The following is a 17297-nucleotide window of genomic DNA, read 5'->3' on the forward strand; positions in this document are numbered from 1 at the left end:
CGCCGAGGGGGCCTCTCGAGCTCTGGCTGCAGCATGCCGACTGCAGCGCTCCGGCGACCAGAGCGGAGATCGAAGCGGTCCCCACCGGCAAGATCTTCATGACTCGCGGCTGGGGCGAGATCGCGCGGGTCTGCCGTGCGAGAGGAGCCCTCGCGATCCACTTCGAGTACGACGGCGCCTCCACGCTCTTCTTCAAGGTCTTCGACGCCGAGGGCCGCCGCCTGGAGTGCTGCCCTGGGGAGGAGCGCCAGACCGACGCGCGCTCCGCCCGCAGCTACTCCAACAGCAGCAGCCCGTGGGAGTCCAGCAGCTCTCCTGAGCTTTACGAGACTCCGGAGACGAGCGACGACAGCTACGTGCCTCCGAGCTCTCGCTGCGCTCGGAGCAGGGCTGCGGCGTCTAGCCCTCGCCGCCGCTGATATGGATGGGGTTGGCGCCGGCTTCCCGTGGCCCACTGTTGATGATGGCATCTGCCACGGAAGGGTGTAGATAGGATTCCCCTTAGCATCAGCTTTTGTTTCCTGCGAAGGATCATGAATCACCCCGTGGGGGCATGTAAGGGTCTGTAATGTCTTTGGTGCTTATCTTCCTTGTTATGAAAACTTGGTGAGTGAATGTCCCGTTAAGGCTTGGTCCCTGTTGAGGATATAGACCTTAGAGTCACCCGCCAGGAGGGGCCGGGTTACCCGTTGGGTCGTTGCCAGAAGCCCGGAGCCAAGTTTCGAGATAATGGGCCAGAGATGGGCTAAGACCCGGATATGGCTTAAAACCCGTAGTTATCATCATTGTTATAGTAGACTTATAGTGTAAGGAAAGTATTGTTTAGAGTCCGAGCCGGACGCTCTTATGAGCCGGCCGGGACTCTAAGGGCTGCTGGGCGTCAGCCTCCCTATATAAAGGGAGGACCCGGCAGTGGCTTAAGGGCGAAAACAACCTCATCGAGAACCAGGCATAGCTGTTTAGCTCCCTGGCGATCGCAACCCTAATCAATAACACCTCGAAATGGACATAAGCTTTTACCTTCACCGTAAGGGGCTGAACCAGTATAAACCCTCGTGTTCCTTGTCCCGCATAACCCCTTCAAGCTTCCTAGTTGCGATGGCTCCACGACTAAGTCCTAGCTTAAGGACATCTGCCGTGACAATTCCACGACAGTTGGCGCCCACCGTGGGGCTCGCGCACGGTGGATTTGAGTTCTTGAAGGGCAGCTTCGAAGGGATCAAGGGATACGCCGTAGGCCGGATGACCAAGAGTCGTCGTGGCAAGCTCTACATCGACGACAAGGACTGGGGCCCCGACGCCGGCTCAATTGAGTACGGGTACCGGGTCCCCTTTGGCGGAATTCATGTCTTCATTGGCAAGGTCGGAGAGCCGGGCCCCGAGCCAGATCTCTGCGCCGATCTCGTTGAAACGGCTCAGCGCGCACGGCCCGCTCGGGCCCGGCCTGCCTTAAGGCGCGCTTTTGTGGGATGTATCCATGGAGGGCCCTCTGACCCTTCCGGGTCTCGTGATGAGGCGGCCGCCGGCTCTGACGACGAGTCGGCCACCGGTGAATCAAACTCGTTGTACCAACTCCAAGATAGTAGGCTCATGGGTTGTTCCGATGGCGACAGTACTCCGGACCTTTTTGAGCCGCCAAGTCAGGTTGGAGTTTTCATGGCCGGTGCGCAGCCTATTCAGAACCCCGCTGCTGGAACGGGAAACCCGGTGCCTTCTCCGGCCCAGGTGCTGATGGATCTCACGGACAAGATGACGGCCCTGTTAACCGCCACGGTTGACCCGGCGGCTAAAGCCCAGCATGATGCGGAGGTGGCACAGTTGAAATTGGATCTGATAAAAGCTAAAGAGGATCTTGCAGCGGAAGGGATCAGGCTGGCTGCGGAGCGGGCGGCTCTCGACGCCCGGACTCAGCTGATTCAGGCGCAGTCCATCCAACTCACGATGGATCAGAACGCGGCCAATGAGGTCATGAGAAGGAGGCATCAGAAGGCCCAGTCTCGACTCCCGCCGGTCTACGATCCACGCAATCTCTTCAACACACCGGGTGCAGGATCCAGTAACCCGCCAGGAGTCATTGCGCCCGGGTCTGGGCCCCTTATTCAGCCACGAATGATGGGGCCTCCCCAGGTGCCCCCTGCCCCGCCTCAGTATGTGCCAATACCCCCGGGTCATTATGATAACCCGCTAGAGAACATGGTGGCTGCAGCAGCGCGGCTGGCGGCTCTCCCCGTTGACGGCGATTCTCCGGCGGCCATCGAAACCCGCCGGGTCAGGGAACTCCTGCAGACGGCGCTAGCACAGCAAGAGGCGTACTCCTACAGCCGGGACAGGATCCACTCAACCCCTCGTCCAGGCCAGAGCCCGAGTTACAGCCGGCACATGGTCTCAGCGACCGGCTCAAGTAATGTCCGACGCCACGACCCGCCCCCTGGCCATGGCCCGGCTCATAACGGAGCCTTCTATGCAACAACCCAAGCACGGAAAGAGGCAGAGCAGGCGCCTCAATTGACGGCTTACCAGACCCCCCCGGCTTATCCGACGATGTCCGTTGATGTAGGAATTTCTACCAGGACCGGGGGAGTCCCTTGTTTGGTACCAGCCATCCGTAATGAACGTCTACCTAAGGACTTCAAGGGCCCTAGGAAGGTGCCTAACTATACAGCGGACTTACAGCCTGCAGCTTGGATTGAGAGTTATGAGATGGCTATGGAATTACTAAAGGTCAGCGAGGCGGCCATGGCCAAATATTTTACCATGATGTTAGATGGAACTGCCCGCATGTGGTTAAAAGGGCTACCACCGAACTCCATTGGGTCCTGGGCTGAGCTGAAAGCCCGTTTCATTCAAAACTTCAAAGACACCTGCAGGCAATCTATGTCAATTGTGGATTTGACTAACTGTAAGCAGCAGGAGGGCGAGTCCACGACCCATTGGGTTCGCCGGGTCAAGGAGATCATACATTCATCAGATAAGATGGATGCCGGCTCTGCAGTCTTAATGTTGGAACAGAACTGTCGCTTTGTGCCCCTTAAGATGAAGCTTGGGCGGCTCAAGCGCGACTGCACCGATATGGGTACCCTAATGGCGGCTCTTGTCAAATACGTCAGTTCCGATGGTACCAAGGATTCCCCTTCAGATGATGAAAGGGCAGGGAAGGGAAAGAAGAATGGCAACGGCAAGGGTCCCCAGTTTAACCCGGGGAACCAGGGAGGAGGCAAGCATAAGGCCGATGGCAGCCTAGAGTTTGTAGCCAACACCAACTCTCAAGGTAATAACCAGCGACGCAAGGGGAGGCCCCCTCCCCGAGGCGGCGGGTCAGGACCTTCTCTGGAGCAGCTGTTGAACGAACCCTGTCCGAGACACGGCTCTAGAGAGAAGCCAGCGACTCATCTGTGGAAGGATTGTGCTATCATGAAGGCCTTTAAAAACTACAATGGTCCGGGCGGTGGCTCAGGCGCTAGCGGTTCAGGCGCCGGCGGCTTTCATGGCCCGGGCGGTGGTTCAAATTCCGGTCCTCAGAACGGCCAAGGGGGCTTCAATCAACAGTCAGGTCAGGGTCATCAACAGCAGCAGGGGGGATATCAGACCAACCCGAAGCAGCTTAGCGATGGACAGTATCACGTGTTCACCACTAGCTTGTGCAAACGAGACGAGAAGCTTCACAAGAGGGCTGTTAATGCTGTTGAGCCGGCAGTTCCACGCTATTTACGGTGGTCTGAGCAGCCCATAGTGTGGAGTAGGGAGGATCACCCCCCCCCCCGGGTGGATAACCCGGGCAACCTGGCCTTAGTGGTGGCCCCTCAGGTGGGAGGTTATAAGTTCACAAAAGTACTCATGGATGGAGGCAGCAGCATCAACATCCTCTATTATGAGACTTTCCGTCGTATGGGATTGGTCGATAAGAACCTCAGCCAGTCAAATACTATCTTCCATGGTGTGGTACCTGGTAAGTCGGCTTATCCAGTCGGCAAGATCGAACTGGAAGTGGCTTTTGGTGATGAGAACAACTACAGGGTAGAGAAGTTGACCTTTGAGGTGGTCAAGATAAGAAGTCCATACCACGCTATATTTGGACGGCCGGCTTACGCCAAGTTCATGGCACGACCGTATTATGTGTACTTACAGCTCAAGATGCCGGGTCACAACGGGACTATTACGGTTCACGGCAGCCGGAAAGTGGCTCTGGAGTGTGAGGAAGGTGACGCGGCTTATGCAGAGTCCGTTTGTGCTACAGAAGAGTTGAAATTTTATAAGGACAATGTTGACCCAACAGATATGACCTCTCTGAAAAAACTAACCACAGAGAATGAACCAGCAATGAAATTTAAATCAGCTGATGAGACTAAGCTTGTTGATTTTGTTCCAGGTGACTCGTCTCAGCAGTTTAGCATCAGTGCAAATCTGGACTCGAAATAGGAAAGCGCGCTCATCGAGTTCATCCGTGAGAATAGGGACATCTTCGCGTGGAAACCTTCTGACATGCCAGGTGTCCCTAGAGAACTCGCTGAGCACACTCTCAATGTTGATCCAAAATTTAAGCCGGTCAGGCAGTTCCTTCGACGGTTTAACGAAGAGAGGCAAAAAGCTATTGGTGAAGAAGTGGCCCGGCTCTTGGCAGCTGGGTTCATTGTTGAGGTTTTTCACCCGGAGTGGTTGGCCAACCCGGTGCTCGTACTCAAGAAGAACGGCACCTGGCGGATGTGTGTGGACTACACGGACTTGAACAAGGCGTGTCCGGCTGATCCTTTTGCTCTCCCCCGTATTGATCAAATCATTGATGCTACGGCAGGTTCTGCACGCTTAAGTTTCTTGGATGCCTATTCCGGGTATCATCAGATTAAGATGGCAGTTAAGGACCAGGAGAAGACGGCGTTCATCACTCCCTTTGGAGCCTTCTGCTATGTGTCTATGCCTTTCGGACTCAAGTGTGCACAGGCAACTTACCAACGTTGTGTGCAGAATTGTCTTCACAAACAGATCGGGTGTAATGTTCACGCTTACGTGGATGATATTGTGGTTAAATCCATCAAGGAGGAAACCCTGATAGATGACTTAAGGGAAACCTTCGATAATCTCCGGGTCTACAAAATGATGCTTAACCCAGCCAAGTGTGTTTTTGGTGTTCCTGCAGGCAAACTATTGGGCTTCTTGGTTTCTGACAGAGGCATTGAGGCTAACCCGGAGAAGATCAAGGCTATCACCTCCCTGGCTAAGCCGGCTTGTATAAATGATGTTCAACATTTGGCAGGTCGCATCGCTGCTTTAAGCCGGTTTATAAGCTGTTTGGGTGAGAAGGCTATGCCCCTATATCAGTTAATGAAGAAAACTGACAACTTTGTCTGGAATGATGCAGCTAATACTGCTTTTGAGGATTTGAAAAAGCAACTGGCAGAACCCCCCGTCCTTGCTGCCCCGGTTGATAAGGAGCCCTTGTTACTATATGTAGCGGCAAATGCGCGAGCCGTCAGCGTGGCTATTGTAGTGGAGCGCAAGGAGGCGGGTAAGGAGCATCCGGTTCAGCGGCCGGTTTATTATATCAGCGAGGTGCTCATTGAGTCCAAGCAGCGGTACCCGCATTGGTAGAAGCTCGTATACGGTGTGTTCATGGCAAGCCGGAAACTCAAGCATTATTTTCAGGGTCATCCCATCACTGTGGTCAGTTCTGCCCCCTTGGTGATATTATCCAGAACAGAGAGGCTACAAGGAGAATTGCTAAGTGGGCTATAGAGCTTGGACCTCATGGCCTCAAATATGTGCCACGCATTGCTGTTAAATCACAGGCTTTGGTGGACTTCATCAATGATTGGACGGAGTCTCAAGTGCCTGAACAAAAGCCGGATAACACTTATTGGACTATCCACTTCGACGGGTCCAGACAGTTGGAGGGCTCAGGGGCTGGTGTTGTATTGGCTTCTCCTAAAGGTGACAAGTTCCATTATGTGCTACGGTTGATGTTTCCTTGCACTAACAATGCGGCTGAATACGAAGCTTTGCTCCACGGTCTTCGGGTGGCTAAGGAGATGAGATTAAGCTGGGTAAGATGCTTTGGGGACTCAGATTTGGTGGCTCAACAAGTGTCGGGCACCTGGAATTCTAAGGATCCTCTAATGGCGACTTATCGCCGCGAGGTGGATGCCATTGCTGGCACTTCCAGGGATACCAAGTGGAGCATATTGATCGTAGGAGGAACGAGGCGGCTGATGCGTTAAGCCGGCTAGGCTCTCAGCGAAAGCCGGTGCCGCCTAACACTTTCCTGGATGTCCTGTATAACCCTTCGGTCAAGTTGCCTACAGAGGAGGACTTGGCTATCCCTGACCCGGAGGCACGACTGGTGGCGGCTCTTCATGTCATACCAGACTGGACAATGCCATATCTAGCTTATATAACCCGGGGAGAGTTGCCTGAGGATGAAACTCTGGCCCGGCAAGTAACCCGGCGGGCTAAGTCAATGGTTGTCATTGATGGCGAGTTGCATCATCGCAGTGTTTCAGGGGCGTTTCAGCGTTGTATCTCCCCTGAGGAAGGTCAAGAGATCTTGCGCGAGATCCATGAAGGGGATTGTGGCCATCATGCCGGTTCAAAATCTCTTGTAGCCAAGGCTTTCCGTCATGGTTTTTATTGGCTGACGGCTCACGCTGATGCAGAGGACTTGGTCAGTAAATGTGATGGTTGCCAAAGGTTCTCACGACGGGCTCATGTGCCGGCTCAGGAGTTGAGGATGATCCCAATCACTTGGCCCTTTGCGGTCTGGGGGCTTGATATGGTTGGGCCTTTCAAACGGTCCAAGGATAAGAAGACCCACCTCTTGGTGGCAGTTGACAAATTCACAAAGTGGGTGGAGGCTGAGCCAGTTAGCAAGTGCGATGCAGCCACGACGGTTCAATTTATGAAAAAGGTGATTTTCCGCTTCGGCTTTCCGCACAGTATCATAACTGACAATGGCACCAATTTATCCAAGGGCACTATGGAAGAATTTTGTCAACGGAAGCATATCCGACTTGATGTTTCCTCAGTGGCTTACCCCCAATCCAATGGTCAAGCTGAGAGAGCTAACCAGGAGATTCTGAAGGGCATCAAACCCCGGCTTTTGGTCCCTTTGCAACGGACGCCGGGTTGTTGGGTGGAGGAGTTGCCTTCCGTCTTATGGAGCATCAACACTACTCCTAACAGGTCTACTGGCTTCACGCCTTTCTTCATGGTTTATGGCGCAGAAGCAGTCCTCCCCAGCGACATCCATCACGATTCGCCCCGTGTGGCGGCTTATGTTGAGACGGATAATGAACAGGCGCGTCAAGATGCTCTGGACTTGTTGGATGAACAGCGTGATGTGGCGGCAGCCTGTTCAGCAATTTACCAACAAGACCTGCACCGTTATCACAGCCGCCGGGTCAAGTCCCGGGTCTTCCAGGAAGGCGACCTTGTGCTCCGGCTCATCCAGGATCAAACAGATGCACACAAGTTATCCCCACCCTGGGAAGGGCCCTTTGTGGTCAGTAAGAACTTGCACAATGGGTCATATTACCTCATTGATATTCGGGAACATAAAGATTCGCGTAAGTCTGAGGAGGTGACCCGTCGGCCGTGGAACATAGCTCAGCTTCGGCCTTACTACACTTGAGTTACCGGCTCTCGTGGTGTACATATTTATCTCAGACATGTATATATTATGATAAGCAATAAAGCGGGACCTCTGTCCTTTTTTCTCCTCCAAATATGTGTGTCATTTCTTACATACTAATTTGAAAGGAGGATCCGGCTTATGATCATATTCGAGTCTAGTCGTAAGCAGTAAAGTCACTTGGGGGCTTCCTGTTCAAACATGGGTCGTATTCGAACCAAAGAGAACATAGCTGTCGATACCCATTTTGATTGGCAAAATGCCGAGCTCATTGGGAGGTTGCCTTTGGTCATATTTGAATCATAGTGTAACCCCTCTGAGAACCGACGTGGATCGTATTCGAATCAGCGTCGTTAAACAATTTTCAGAATCACTTGGGGGCTTCCTGTTCAAACATGGGTCGTATTCGAACCAAAGAGAGCATAGCTGTCGATACCCTTTTGATTGGCATCGCCACACCCACTGGGGGCTATATGATCGCATCCGAATCTTAGCTTAACCCCTTTGGACCGGGTTTCTGGTCGTATTCGAACCGGACGCCCCAAGTTTTTATACTTTATTGCAAGTCTATTCTGCTCATGTCAAAACATGTACTGCCGGGTCTCTCTTGACCGGCTTATATTTGGTTTATCTTGTCAAGTTGAACATCACGGATATCATCCAGAGAGGTAAATTCGAGTTCAGGTACCAACCAGGCTACCCGGGTTATTTAAACCTGAGGTATGCTTACGGGCCGTTAAGTGTGTTATCACGGCTATGTTCCGAGTATAGTTAACGACCAGTCTTTTTTGGTTCGTGTTCCGGGTTATCCATTTCAAACACCTGATTCTCAGGGCGGTAAGCCGCCTTGAGACTTGTGATTTACCTTTCTATGCAGATGCTTGAAGGTACTTTTTAAAGGTTGAGAAGCACAAAGGATAATCATGACCCGGAGGAGCATCAAAAGAATGACTTCAAAGGGTTTCAGCATTCATTACGTACACGATGGCACGGCAGAGATAAATTGTTGCACTTGTTCCATTACAAAAAATCTTTCAAAGTTTCAAGGGTGGAGCGTTGTTCGGTGAGCCGCTAGCCGTTTTATGACGCCTGCTGAGTCGAAGTCCCCGGCTCATCTTCTGCTCCGGCTGATCCCAAGACCTCGAAGGTTGACGACTTCCAGTTAATGCCGCTGAGAGCTTCGAACTGAGCTTCTTCGTCAATTAACCCGGCCGGGTCAACCTCGGGGGCGAAGGTGTGTTGGCGAGCCGGAGGAATCAGACTAAGAGCTTCATAGCGAGGGGTTGGAATCCTCTGATTCTCCGCGTTGTACCCCGGCTGATACTTGGTTAAGTCGGTGTCGTTCCCGATGATGGTGGCCACCGGGCGTACAGCCTTCACACATGCCGCGAAGTCCTTCTGGTCGAAGGTGGAGCCGTCTTCCTTCAGGCTGGGGTAACCCAGGGCGATGTCTGCCGGGTCTAGCTCCGGCAGGAAGGCTTTGGCCCGGCTCAGTGCGGCAATTGCTCCGGCTCTTGCGGAGGCTCGGCGTAGCTCTTGGATCTGCTGTGGCAGAACTGCGAGCCGGCGCAGGACTTCAGCCAGATGGGTTGGCACCTCATTGGATAGGGCCACCACAGCTAAGGCGCACTGTGACCCGGTGTAGAGTTGTTCCACCAGGGTGTACACGGCCTTTAGCTTGGTGACCACGCTCTGGTTGAGGTTGGCACTCCTGGGACCTGTTTAATAAAGGTCAGGTAAGCCGGTGACAAGGATGAATCATAACATGTGCAGACTTAATGAAAGCCGGTGAGGCGACTTACCGAAGATAGCAGCCACCATTTGGGAAACCTGGTGCTTTGGGCCGGAGAGCTCAGCGGTCTTCTCAGTGAGGGCCTTCTCCGCCTGTTCTGCCCGGGTCACCAGTGCGGCTTTCTCCTCAGCCCAGGCCTTCCGCTCAGCGTCGATTTCAGTCTTCAATTTCTCCTGAGCGGCGATGCTGGAGACAAACTTGGCGTTCGCCTTCCGGGTCTCCATCTCTTGATTCTTTAACCGGCTCTTGAGATCCGCAAGGTCCGACTCAAATTTCTTGCCAGTAGCCTGCATATATTTCCGGGTTATTAAATAGTCATTATATAAGTCCCAAGCACTTTCCAAGCAAAGACACTTGGGACTTGGGGGCTAATGCATATTGAACGTATCTATCTACGTACTGCCGGTTCAATTAAGTAAGCCAGACTTTAAGTCTACAACATATTCAAGTATAAGTCATAGACTTGGGGGCTAGCATGACAAGGATCACTATGCGGAAAGTAAGAAGACAGCAGAAGGTTACCTCAGACTTTTGTTGGATCTGGTTGACCATGGCGATTTCGGCGTCCCGGCTCTTGTGAACCTGGCTGATGTAGCCAGAAACGAGCTCTCCAATGCTCAAATCAGTGTAGCCCGAGAGATCCAGATTCACCCGGTGGGGTTGCAGCAACTCCCCCTTCGCGGAGCATTTGGCCAGCGCGGTCGGCCTCCCCGGCTCAACATACTCCGTCCGGGTAATTACCACGTCCGGGTCGTTAGCCGGAGGCCTCCGGATTAGCTGACGCTTCGGTCGTTGTCTTGGTGGTCGGGGCAGGGGCTTCAGGCGCCGTGTCCATGGGAATGGTGGCTTCGGAGGCGGCTGGCGGCTCTTGAGCCGTCGTCTCTGGCTCCGGCAAGTCTGGCACTCCGGCTGACCTGGTCTTCTTTGCTCTTTTGGTGAGCTTTGCCTGGGCACTGAAAAGACAGAAGTGTTAGGCATACAAAGAGTAAATACAGACAGATAATGTAAGGTGATTGTTATTACCCGGGTGCAGTTTTGAAGGCCGGCAGACTTGACTGCATGGAGTCACCCGAAGAGGGGGAGGTCTCCTGATAATTGGAATCAGAAGAGTTGAGTGGCTGACGGATGACACCCGCCAACGGATGAAAAGGATACAGGTGAGAAAAAACCTCGGTACGACGCTTCCTTGTTGCGTCGGGTAACCCGGTGGAGAGTTCGGTGTCCTTGCGGGCCCGGGTGTGACGCCGGCTTTCATGAACCTGTTGCTTCAAAAGAAATTGAGGGTCTTGATGAGCTAATGGATGAGAAAAGCTTACTTTCCGGGTTACTCTTCGGACTTTCAGCTGTGGCAAAGGCTCCGAGTCGGAGGAAAGTGATGTTACCTCTTCAATCACCGGGTTACTGGCGCCGGTGTCGTCCTGTCAGTAAGCAAAATATTGATAAGACGGACAGCAGTAAACGACAAATATGACAAGAGTTTAAAAGGGTTAAGGGTTACCTCTGACTCGGAGCTGTCGCTTAACTGCAGCAACTCCGAAGCAGTGGGTCTGCTTCCCTTTTTGCGAGGGGCGGTTTTCTTGGCGGCTTTCTTCGCCTTCCTCGCCTTCTTGGCCGCCTCATGGTCGTACTTGACCCGCCAGAATTTGTCATCAGCCTGAGAAATACAGTAATGAACTCTTAAAAAGGGTCAGAGCGAGGTGACAGGTAAAAAAAATGGAAAGGTTAAAGTCAGCGGCTTACCGCTGGGGCTGGATTGGTCTTGCAGAACGGGGCTAGCCCGGTTCTTCCACAGTCTGCCAGGCTCTCGTTTAATAGAGCCTTGGTCTCTTCTTCGGCAACGTCTTCTGGAAGATCATTGCGACTGTGCCTCTGCGGGTCATCCTTTCGCCCGGTGTACTCACACATTAAGCCGGGGCGGCGGCTCAATGGGATCACCCGCCATGAGATCCAGACCCGGACTAGAACAATTCCGTTCAGACCGTTGCCAAGCAGGGCCTTGATCTTGTTGATTGTTGGAAGCAGGGGCTGGCGTTCTGCGGCAGTCAGTTTGTCAGATAATGGATGAGTCGGCTCCAGGCGCGTTGGGCGAAACCCGGGCAGCGGGCTCTCATCAGCCGGGGACGTGTCTTGGCAGTAGAACCAAGTCATATTCCAGTCCTTGGGGTGACTTGGCGGTTCTGCGTAAGGGAATAGACAGTCCCTGCGCCGTTGGATGGAGATGCCGCCTAACTCTAGACTTGGACCGTTTGCGCACTCATTTTGGCGGTTCAAATAAAACAGCTCTCTGAAGAGCAGCAGACTCGGCTCTTCTCCAAGATATACTTCACAAAAAACTTGGAAGTTGCAGATGTCGGATATGGAATTGGGTCCTATATCCTGAGGCCGAAGGTCAAAGAAGTTGAGCACGTCCCGGAAGAATTTTGAGCCGGGCGGTGCGAAGCCCCGGCTCATATGGTCTGCAAAGATCACTACCTCCCCGTCCCTCGGCTGTGGTCTTTCTTCTGACGGGTCAGGGGCACGGTAGGACATCACTTCCTTCTTGGGCAGATATCCAGACTTAACAAAGTTGGCTAGGGTTTCATCAGTGACGTTGGATCTCATCCAGTTGCAAGTGATGGGAGCCTTGGGAGGCATGGTGACGGTTGGTGGTCTATGAGGAAGAGAAAAGTGTCCGGGTTAATTATAAGCCGGGGATTATCATTCAAACTACAGTGACGGCTTATGAAGGGAACTAATGATATATATTGATACGGTGAGTTATCTAAGCCGTCGGAGTTTTCAGGATAAGTTGGTCATCTACGGCTTACTGCAGTTAAGTCGGAGGATTCTACGGAGCATGGTTCTCTTTAAACCGGAAAGTTCTACGGCGCGTGTTTTCTTTAAGTCGGAAGCATAAGCCGCCAAGATTCAAGGGTTGCAGTTTTTACTAAGTGTGGTAAAACGGATTTCACATATTGCGGTAACTTTTTCGGATCAAAATGGTCGGGCGAGGTGAAAATTTTCTAGACCTAAAAAACAGAGGCAGAAGAAGTTCTTGAGGTTGAACACAGTTCTTATGCAGTAAAAAGAGGGTTTCTTATAGATGAAATGGGTCTCAAACCTCTACCGCAGTGGTTCTACGCGAGGTTAAAGATCAACTAACTACAGTGGCAACAAGAACTACCGAGTCTGTGGGCAATGGTGATGAACACGAAGAACTGAAAGAACCCTACCACAGATCTGTTCTAGCAAGGCAGAGGAGACTCACCGGAGTTGGAAGGAGCGGAGGTCGCCGCCGTGAGTCTGGTCCGAATCAGGGTGATGCAGCGGCCGGGTTGATGAAGACCAGGGGCGCGACGGCGGCGGCAGTGGCGGAGCTCGAGCAGAGGAGCGATGACGCGAGGAGGAAGAGGGAGAGTGTGAGAAGAAAGTGCTGGGCCGGCCTATTTATAAGGCAGAGTCATAAGTGGGCACGGGATTCAAGGAGGCCACGGCGTGGTTATCTCCCCCTCGCGGCGCCTCGATTCTCGGAATGACAGTAAAAGCAAAGATCCGTTGCGGATCTGGCGGGGTAAAAAACGGACTTAATGGAGGATGACATCACGGCGGATTATCCGGAGTCCAGAGGATGACGTCACTCCGGGTTATGACCTTCACATGAATGGTAAGCCGGAGATTTTTTCTGTCTGCAGAGCTGAAGATTGACACGAGCCGGCTCAAATCAATCTGGGGCCTAATGTTGAGGATATAGACCTTAGAGTCACCCGCCAGGAGGGGCCGGGTTACTCGTAGGGTCGTTGCCAGAAGCCCGGAGCCAAGTTTCAAGATAATGGGCCAGAGATGGGCTGAGACCTGGATATGGCTTAAAACCCGTAGTTATCATCATTGTTATAGTAGACTTATAGTGTAAGGAAAGTATTGTTTAGAGTCCGAGCCGGACGCTCTTATGAGCCGGCCGGGACTCTAAGGGTTGCTGGGTGTCAGCCTCCCTATATAAAGGGAGGACCCGGCAGCGGCTTAAGGGCGAAAACAACCTCATCGAGAACCGGGCATAGCTGTTTAGCTCCCTGGCGATCGCAACCCTAATCAGTAACACCTCGAACTGGACATAAGCTTTTACCTTCACCGTAAGGGGCTGAACCAGTATAAACCCTCGTGTTCCTTGTCCCGCATAACCCCTTCAAGCTTCCTAGTTGCGATGGCTCCACGACTAAGTCCTAGCTTAAGGACATCTGCCGTGACAATTCCACGACAGTCCCCCTTTCTTTCCTCGCGATGGCTCGTTGCTCTACGCTAACAGGTCCCGGTCCCCAGGCAGGCTACAGCCGTCGCTGGTATGCCAGGTCGCGTGCCGTGGTCAAGGCCAGGAGGTGTGCGGCCCGAGGTCCAGTAAGAGCCCCTGAGGCGCGATGCTCAGGAGGTCCCCCTTAGCGCTCAAGCAGCCATGGTAAGGCAAGAAAGGAAAATGACATAGCCGCAATGGAGCAGCGGCATGGCGTGAGTGACCATTAGGCCCAGATATTTAGCCGATCCTGGGGCGAAACTTATCTTGCTGACTTCGCGGCGTTTCCTGATGTCGTGCTTGGGCTGTGCGCCAACTCGTGCGGCATAGCCAAGTCGGCCCATACGAGTTCCCCTTCCCTCATGCTCTCCTTAGTGCTCTACGTCCTCAGGTCCCGGCCCTCGAGCGAGCTCAGCCGCCGTGGTATGCCAGGTCGCGATGCCGTGGTCAAGGCCAGGGGGTGAGGGCTGGAGAGCCAGTAAGAGCTCCTGAGCCGCGATGCTCAGAAGCCCCCCCTTTAACGCGCAAGCGAATTGCACGAGAGAAAAGAGACTCGCCGTGCCGCTAGCTATCCTTCCCTCGGGATCCCTGTGAGCAGGCACAAGAAGAAACATGGTTTGCCGTTACAGCTGTTAGCCTACCGCTGGTTGCTCTGGGTGAGGTGACGTGCGCGGCGCGTGCCGCGAGCCAGAGCTCGACCACTCAGATTTGTCGGTGTGGCAGGGACGGACCCATGCACCAGCGCCGTGCCTGTGTGAAGGCCCCGGGGGAGGCGATGATCGAGCAGGTGATAGCTGTTGGCAGGTTAAGCATGAAGAGCAGATCAACTTGGATAAATGCAGGGCGATACATGCCACTGGGTCTGGCCTGAGCGGCTTGGGGATGATGCAGCCCGAGGGGCGCCCCCAGCAAGGTGAGCTAAAGACATAAGCAAAAGGGGTACATGCCAAAGCGACGGACCCATGTGGCCTGGGAATAATGCAGCCCGAGGGGCGCTCCCAGCTTAAACGAGCTTGGAAGATGTCACCTGGTTCTGTAGACGAAGTAGAGTTGCTGCAGCTGAAGTCACGCGCTGAAGGAATGGCTCCTCATGAGCCACCGGGACCCTGAGCCTCGGGAGGCTCTGGAGGTTCAAGAGGTTCCCTGAAGACCGTCTGCATCTCCTCCAAGACGGCGTGGAACCTGGCCTCCTGAGCCGCCAGGACTTGCCGCACGTTGCGCTGATAGGCCGACGCCACGCTCGGCAAGCCAATGGGCATGCGAACGTAGCTGTGTGGTGGGCCCTTGCAGCGACCCACACATGATGGCCAGAAGCGCTGCTGAGATGCGGCCCTGTTGAGCCCTCCGGCGTCGGCGCAAACACCCAGCCCGGCATCCTCGCCTGGATGGGGAGCTGCGCCTTGTGAGCGGCTGTGGTCGTGCATGGCTCTTGCTTCCTGCAGTTCCTGGGTGGTCTTGGTGATGAAGTCCTGGGTGGTGGGCACTCCTTGCCCTGTGCTGTACTAAGGAAAGTGTGCTGTGAGGCACGCTTCCAAGTGGTGCCCAAGCGCCTCCCTCGTGAGGTTGGCAAGGTCTGAGGCTCTCCAGAAGGGAGCCCCCGAGCCCTGCCTGAGGAGGGCGCTGGGCACGCTTTCCTATGCGATGGAGGGAGGCGCCCCTGGAGCGGGCGCTGATCCTGACGAGGCTCCTACCGCGACGCCATCCTCCTGAGGTCCTGTGCGGCGTGGCAGCTTCTTCTTGGGGATGGTCTCCGGAGGGCCTTCACTTCTGTTGTTGGGGTCGTCGACTGCTGCGGCTTGGAAGGCGCGCTCGAGGGAGCACACCGCATCCCTCTCCTCACACGGGACCGTGATGATTCCTCCACTTCCTGGCATCTTGAGAATGTTGTAGCTGTGATGAGTGACTGCCATGAACTTGGCCAGGGCTGGATACCCGAGGATGGCATTGTATGGCAGGCGGATGTCCACGACGTCGAAGACGATGAGCTCGGTGCGATAGTTCTTGCGCTCCCCGAAGGTGACAGGCAGGCGGACCTGCCCTATCGGTGTGGTGGAGCCGTCGGTCACTCCTGAGAAAGGCTTGGTTGGCTGGAGCTGCTCATATGGCACTTGGAGGTTGTCGAACGTGTCGACGGATAGGACGTTGAGCCCTGCGCCGCCGTCGATGAGAGTCTTGGTGACTTGGACATTGCTGATGACTGGGGAGCACAGCATAGGGAGGGCGCCAGCGGTGGCTGTGCACTTGAGCTGGTCTGCCGAGTTGAAGGTGATGGCACATTGGGACCACCTGAGCGGGCGCGTGGCCTCGAGCTTGGGGAGCACCGCGTTCACCTCGCGAGCGAACTGTTTGAAGATGCGCTGAGAGGGTGGGGCCTGGGCACCGCCCAAGATGCAGGCGATCGCACGCGGCCACTGAAAGCCCCGTGCCCCCTTATCCTTGTGGTGGTCGTCGTCCCTTCTTGGTGGCGGCAGTGGGGGAAGACCAGCGTTGCCCTGGGGGCGATCCTCACGAGGCGGGTCCCTCTAGGCGCCCTCGCGAGGTTGGTCCTGCCAGCGGTCCTCACGAGGCCGGTCGCGCCACTCCTGGCGCGGGCCACGGTCGTCCCAGCGTCCGCCTCCGCGGCCGTAGCCCCGGTCGTTGCACTCGGGGCATCGATCGTAGCGTCCATCCCGTATGGCTCTGAGCTCTTGGCAGTCGCTGGTGTTGTGGGTGTTCAGGTTGTGGAAGGCGCAGAACGGTCGGCCATTCTTGGATGACTCGGGCTGATCTCTGCCTCGCTTGGTGTCGGGCTCCGCTGCGAGTACTACTGCCTCTTAGCGCTTCGCGTCCTTGGCCTTGGCCTTCTTCTCCTCCGCTCCTGCAGCTGGCAGCTCAAGGAGAGAGAGGCGCCCCTCCTCAGCTCTTGCGCACTTGGTCGCCAGGTTGAACAGCTCCTGAGATGTGCAAAGCTCCTCGTGGATAGCGAGCTCTTCCTTCATCTTGACGTCACGGACGCCGTCCGAGAACACAGAGATGATGGCTTCGACCGTGACCTTGGGGATCTTGAGGCGGGTGTTGTTGAAGCGCTGGATGTACTTCTGGAGGGTCTCTCCTGGCTGTTGCTTGATGCGGTGCAGATCACCCGCGACCGGTGGGCGAACGCGAGTGCCCTGGAAGTAGGCGACGAAGCGATCGCACATCTCGTCCCAGGAGGAGATCGAGCCGTGCTGCAGGTTCAGGAGCCAGGACCGGGCCCCATCCTTGAGAGCCATGTGAAACCAGTTCGCCATGACTTTTTCGTCGCCGTTGGCCGCTTCGATGCTCAGCTCATAGAGCTGCAGGAACTCCGCGGGGTCGGCGGTGCCGTCATAGCGAGGAGGCAGATCTGGCTTGAACTTGCCTGGCCAGGCGACGCTACGCACTTCGGGGGTGAAGGCGCGGCAGCCGGCCGTGGTCGCCGGGGCCCGCTTCTGAGGTGGAGCTTGGTCTTGGCGAGGTCCGCGCTGCGCCACTGCAGGCGGCACGCGGGCTTGACGAGGTGGCGCGAGGAGCGCCGGTGCAGCTTCTCGCGGCCGCGGGATTTCCTGATAGCTTCTTTCTTCACGCGCGGGTGCCGGGCGCGGTGGATCATGCCACGGAGGCGCGTG

The sequence above is a fragment of the Aegilops tauschii genome, chromosome 6 (genome assembly GCF_002575655.3).
Source record: "Aegilops tauschii subsp. strangulata cultivar AL8/78 chromosome 6, Aet v6.0, whole genome shotgun sequence".
Classification (NCBI taxonomy): domain Eukaryota; kingdom Viridiplantae; phylum Streptophyta; class Magnoliopsida; order Poales; family Poaceae; genus Aegilops; species Aegilops tauschii.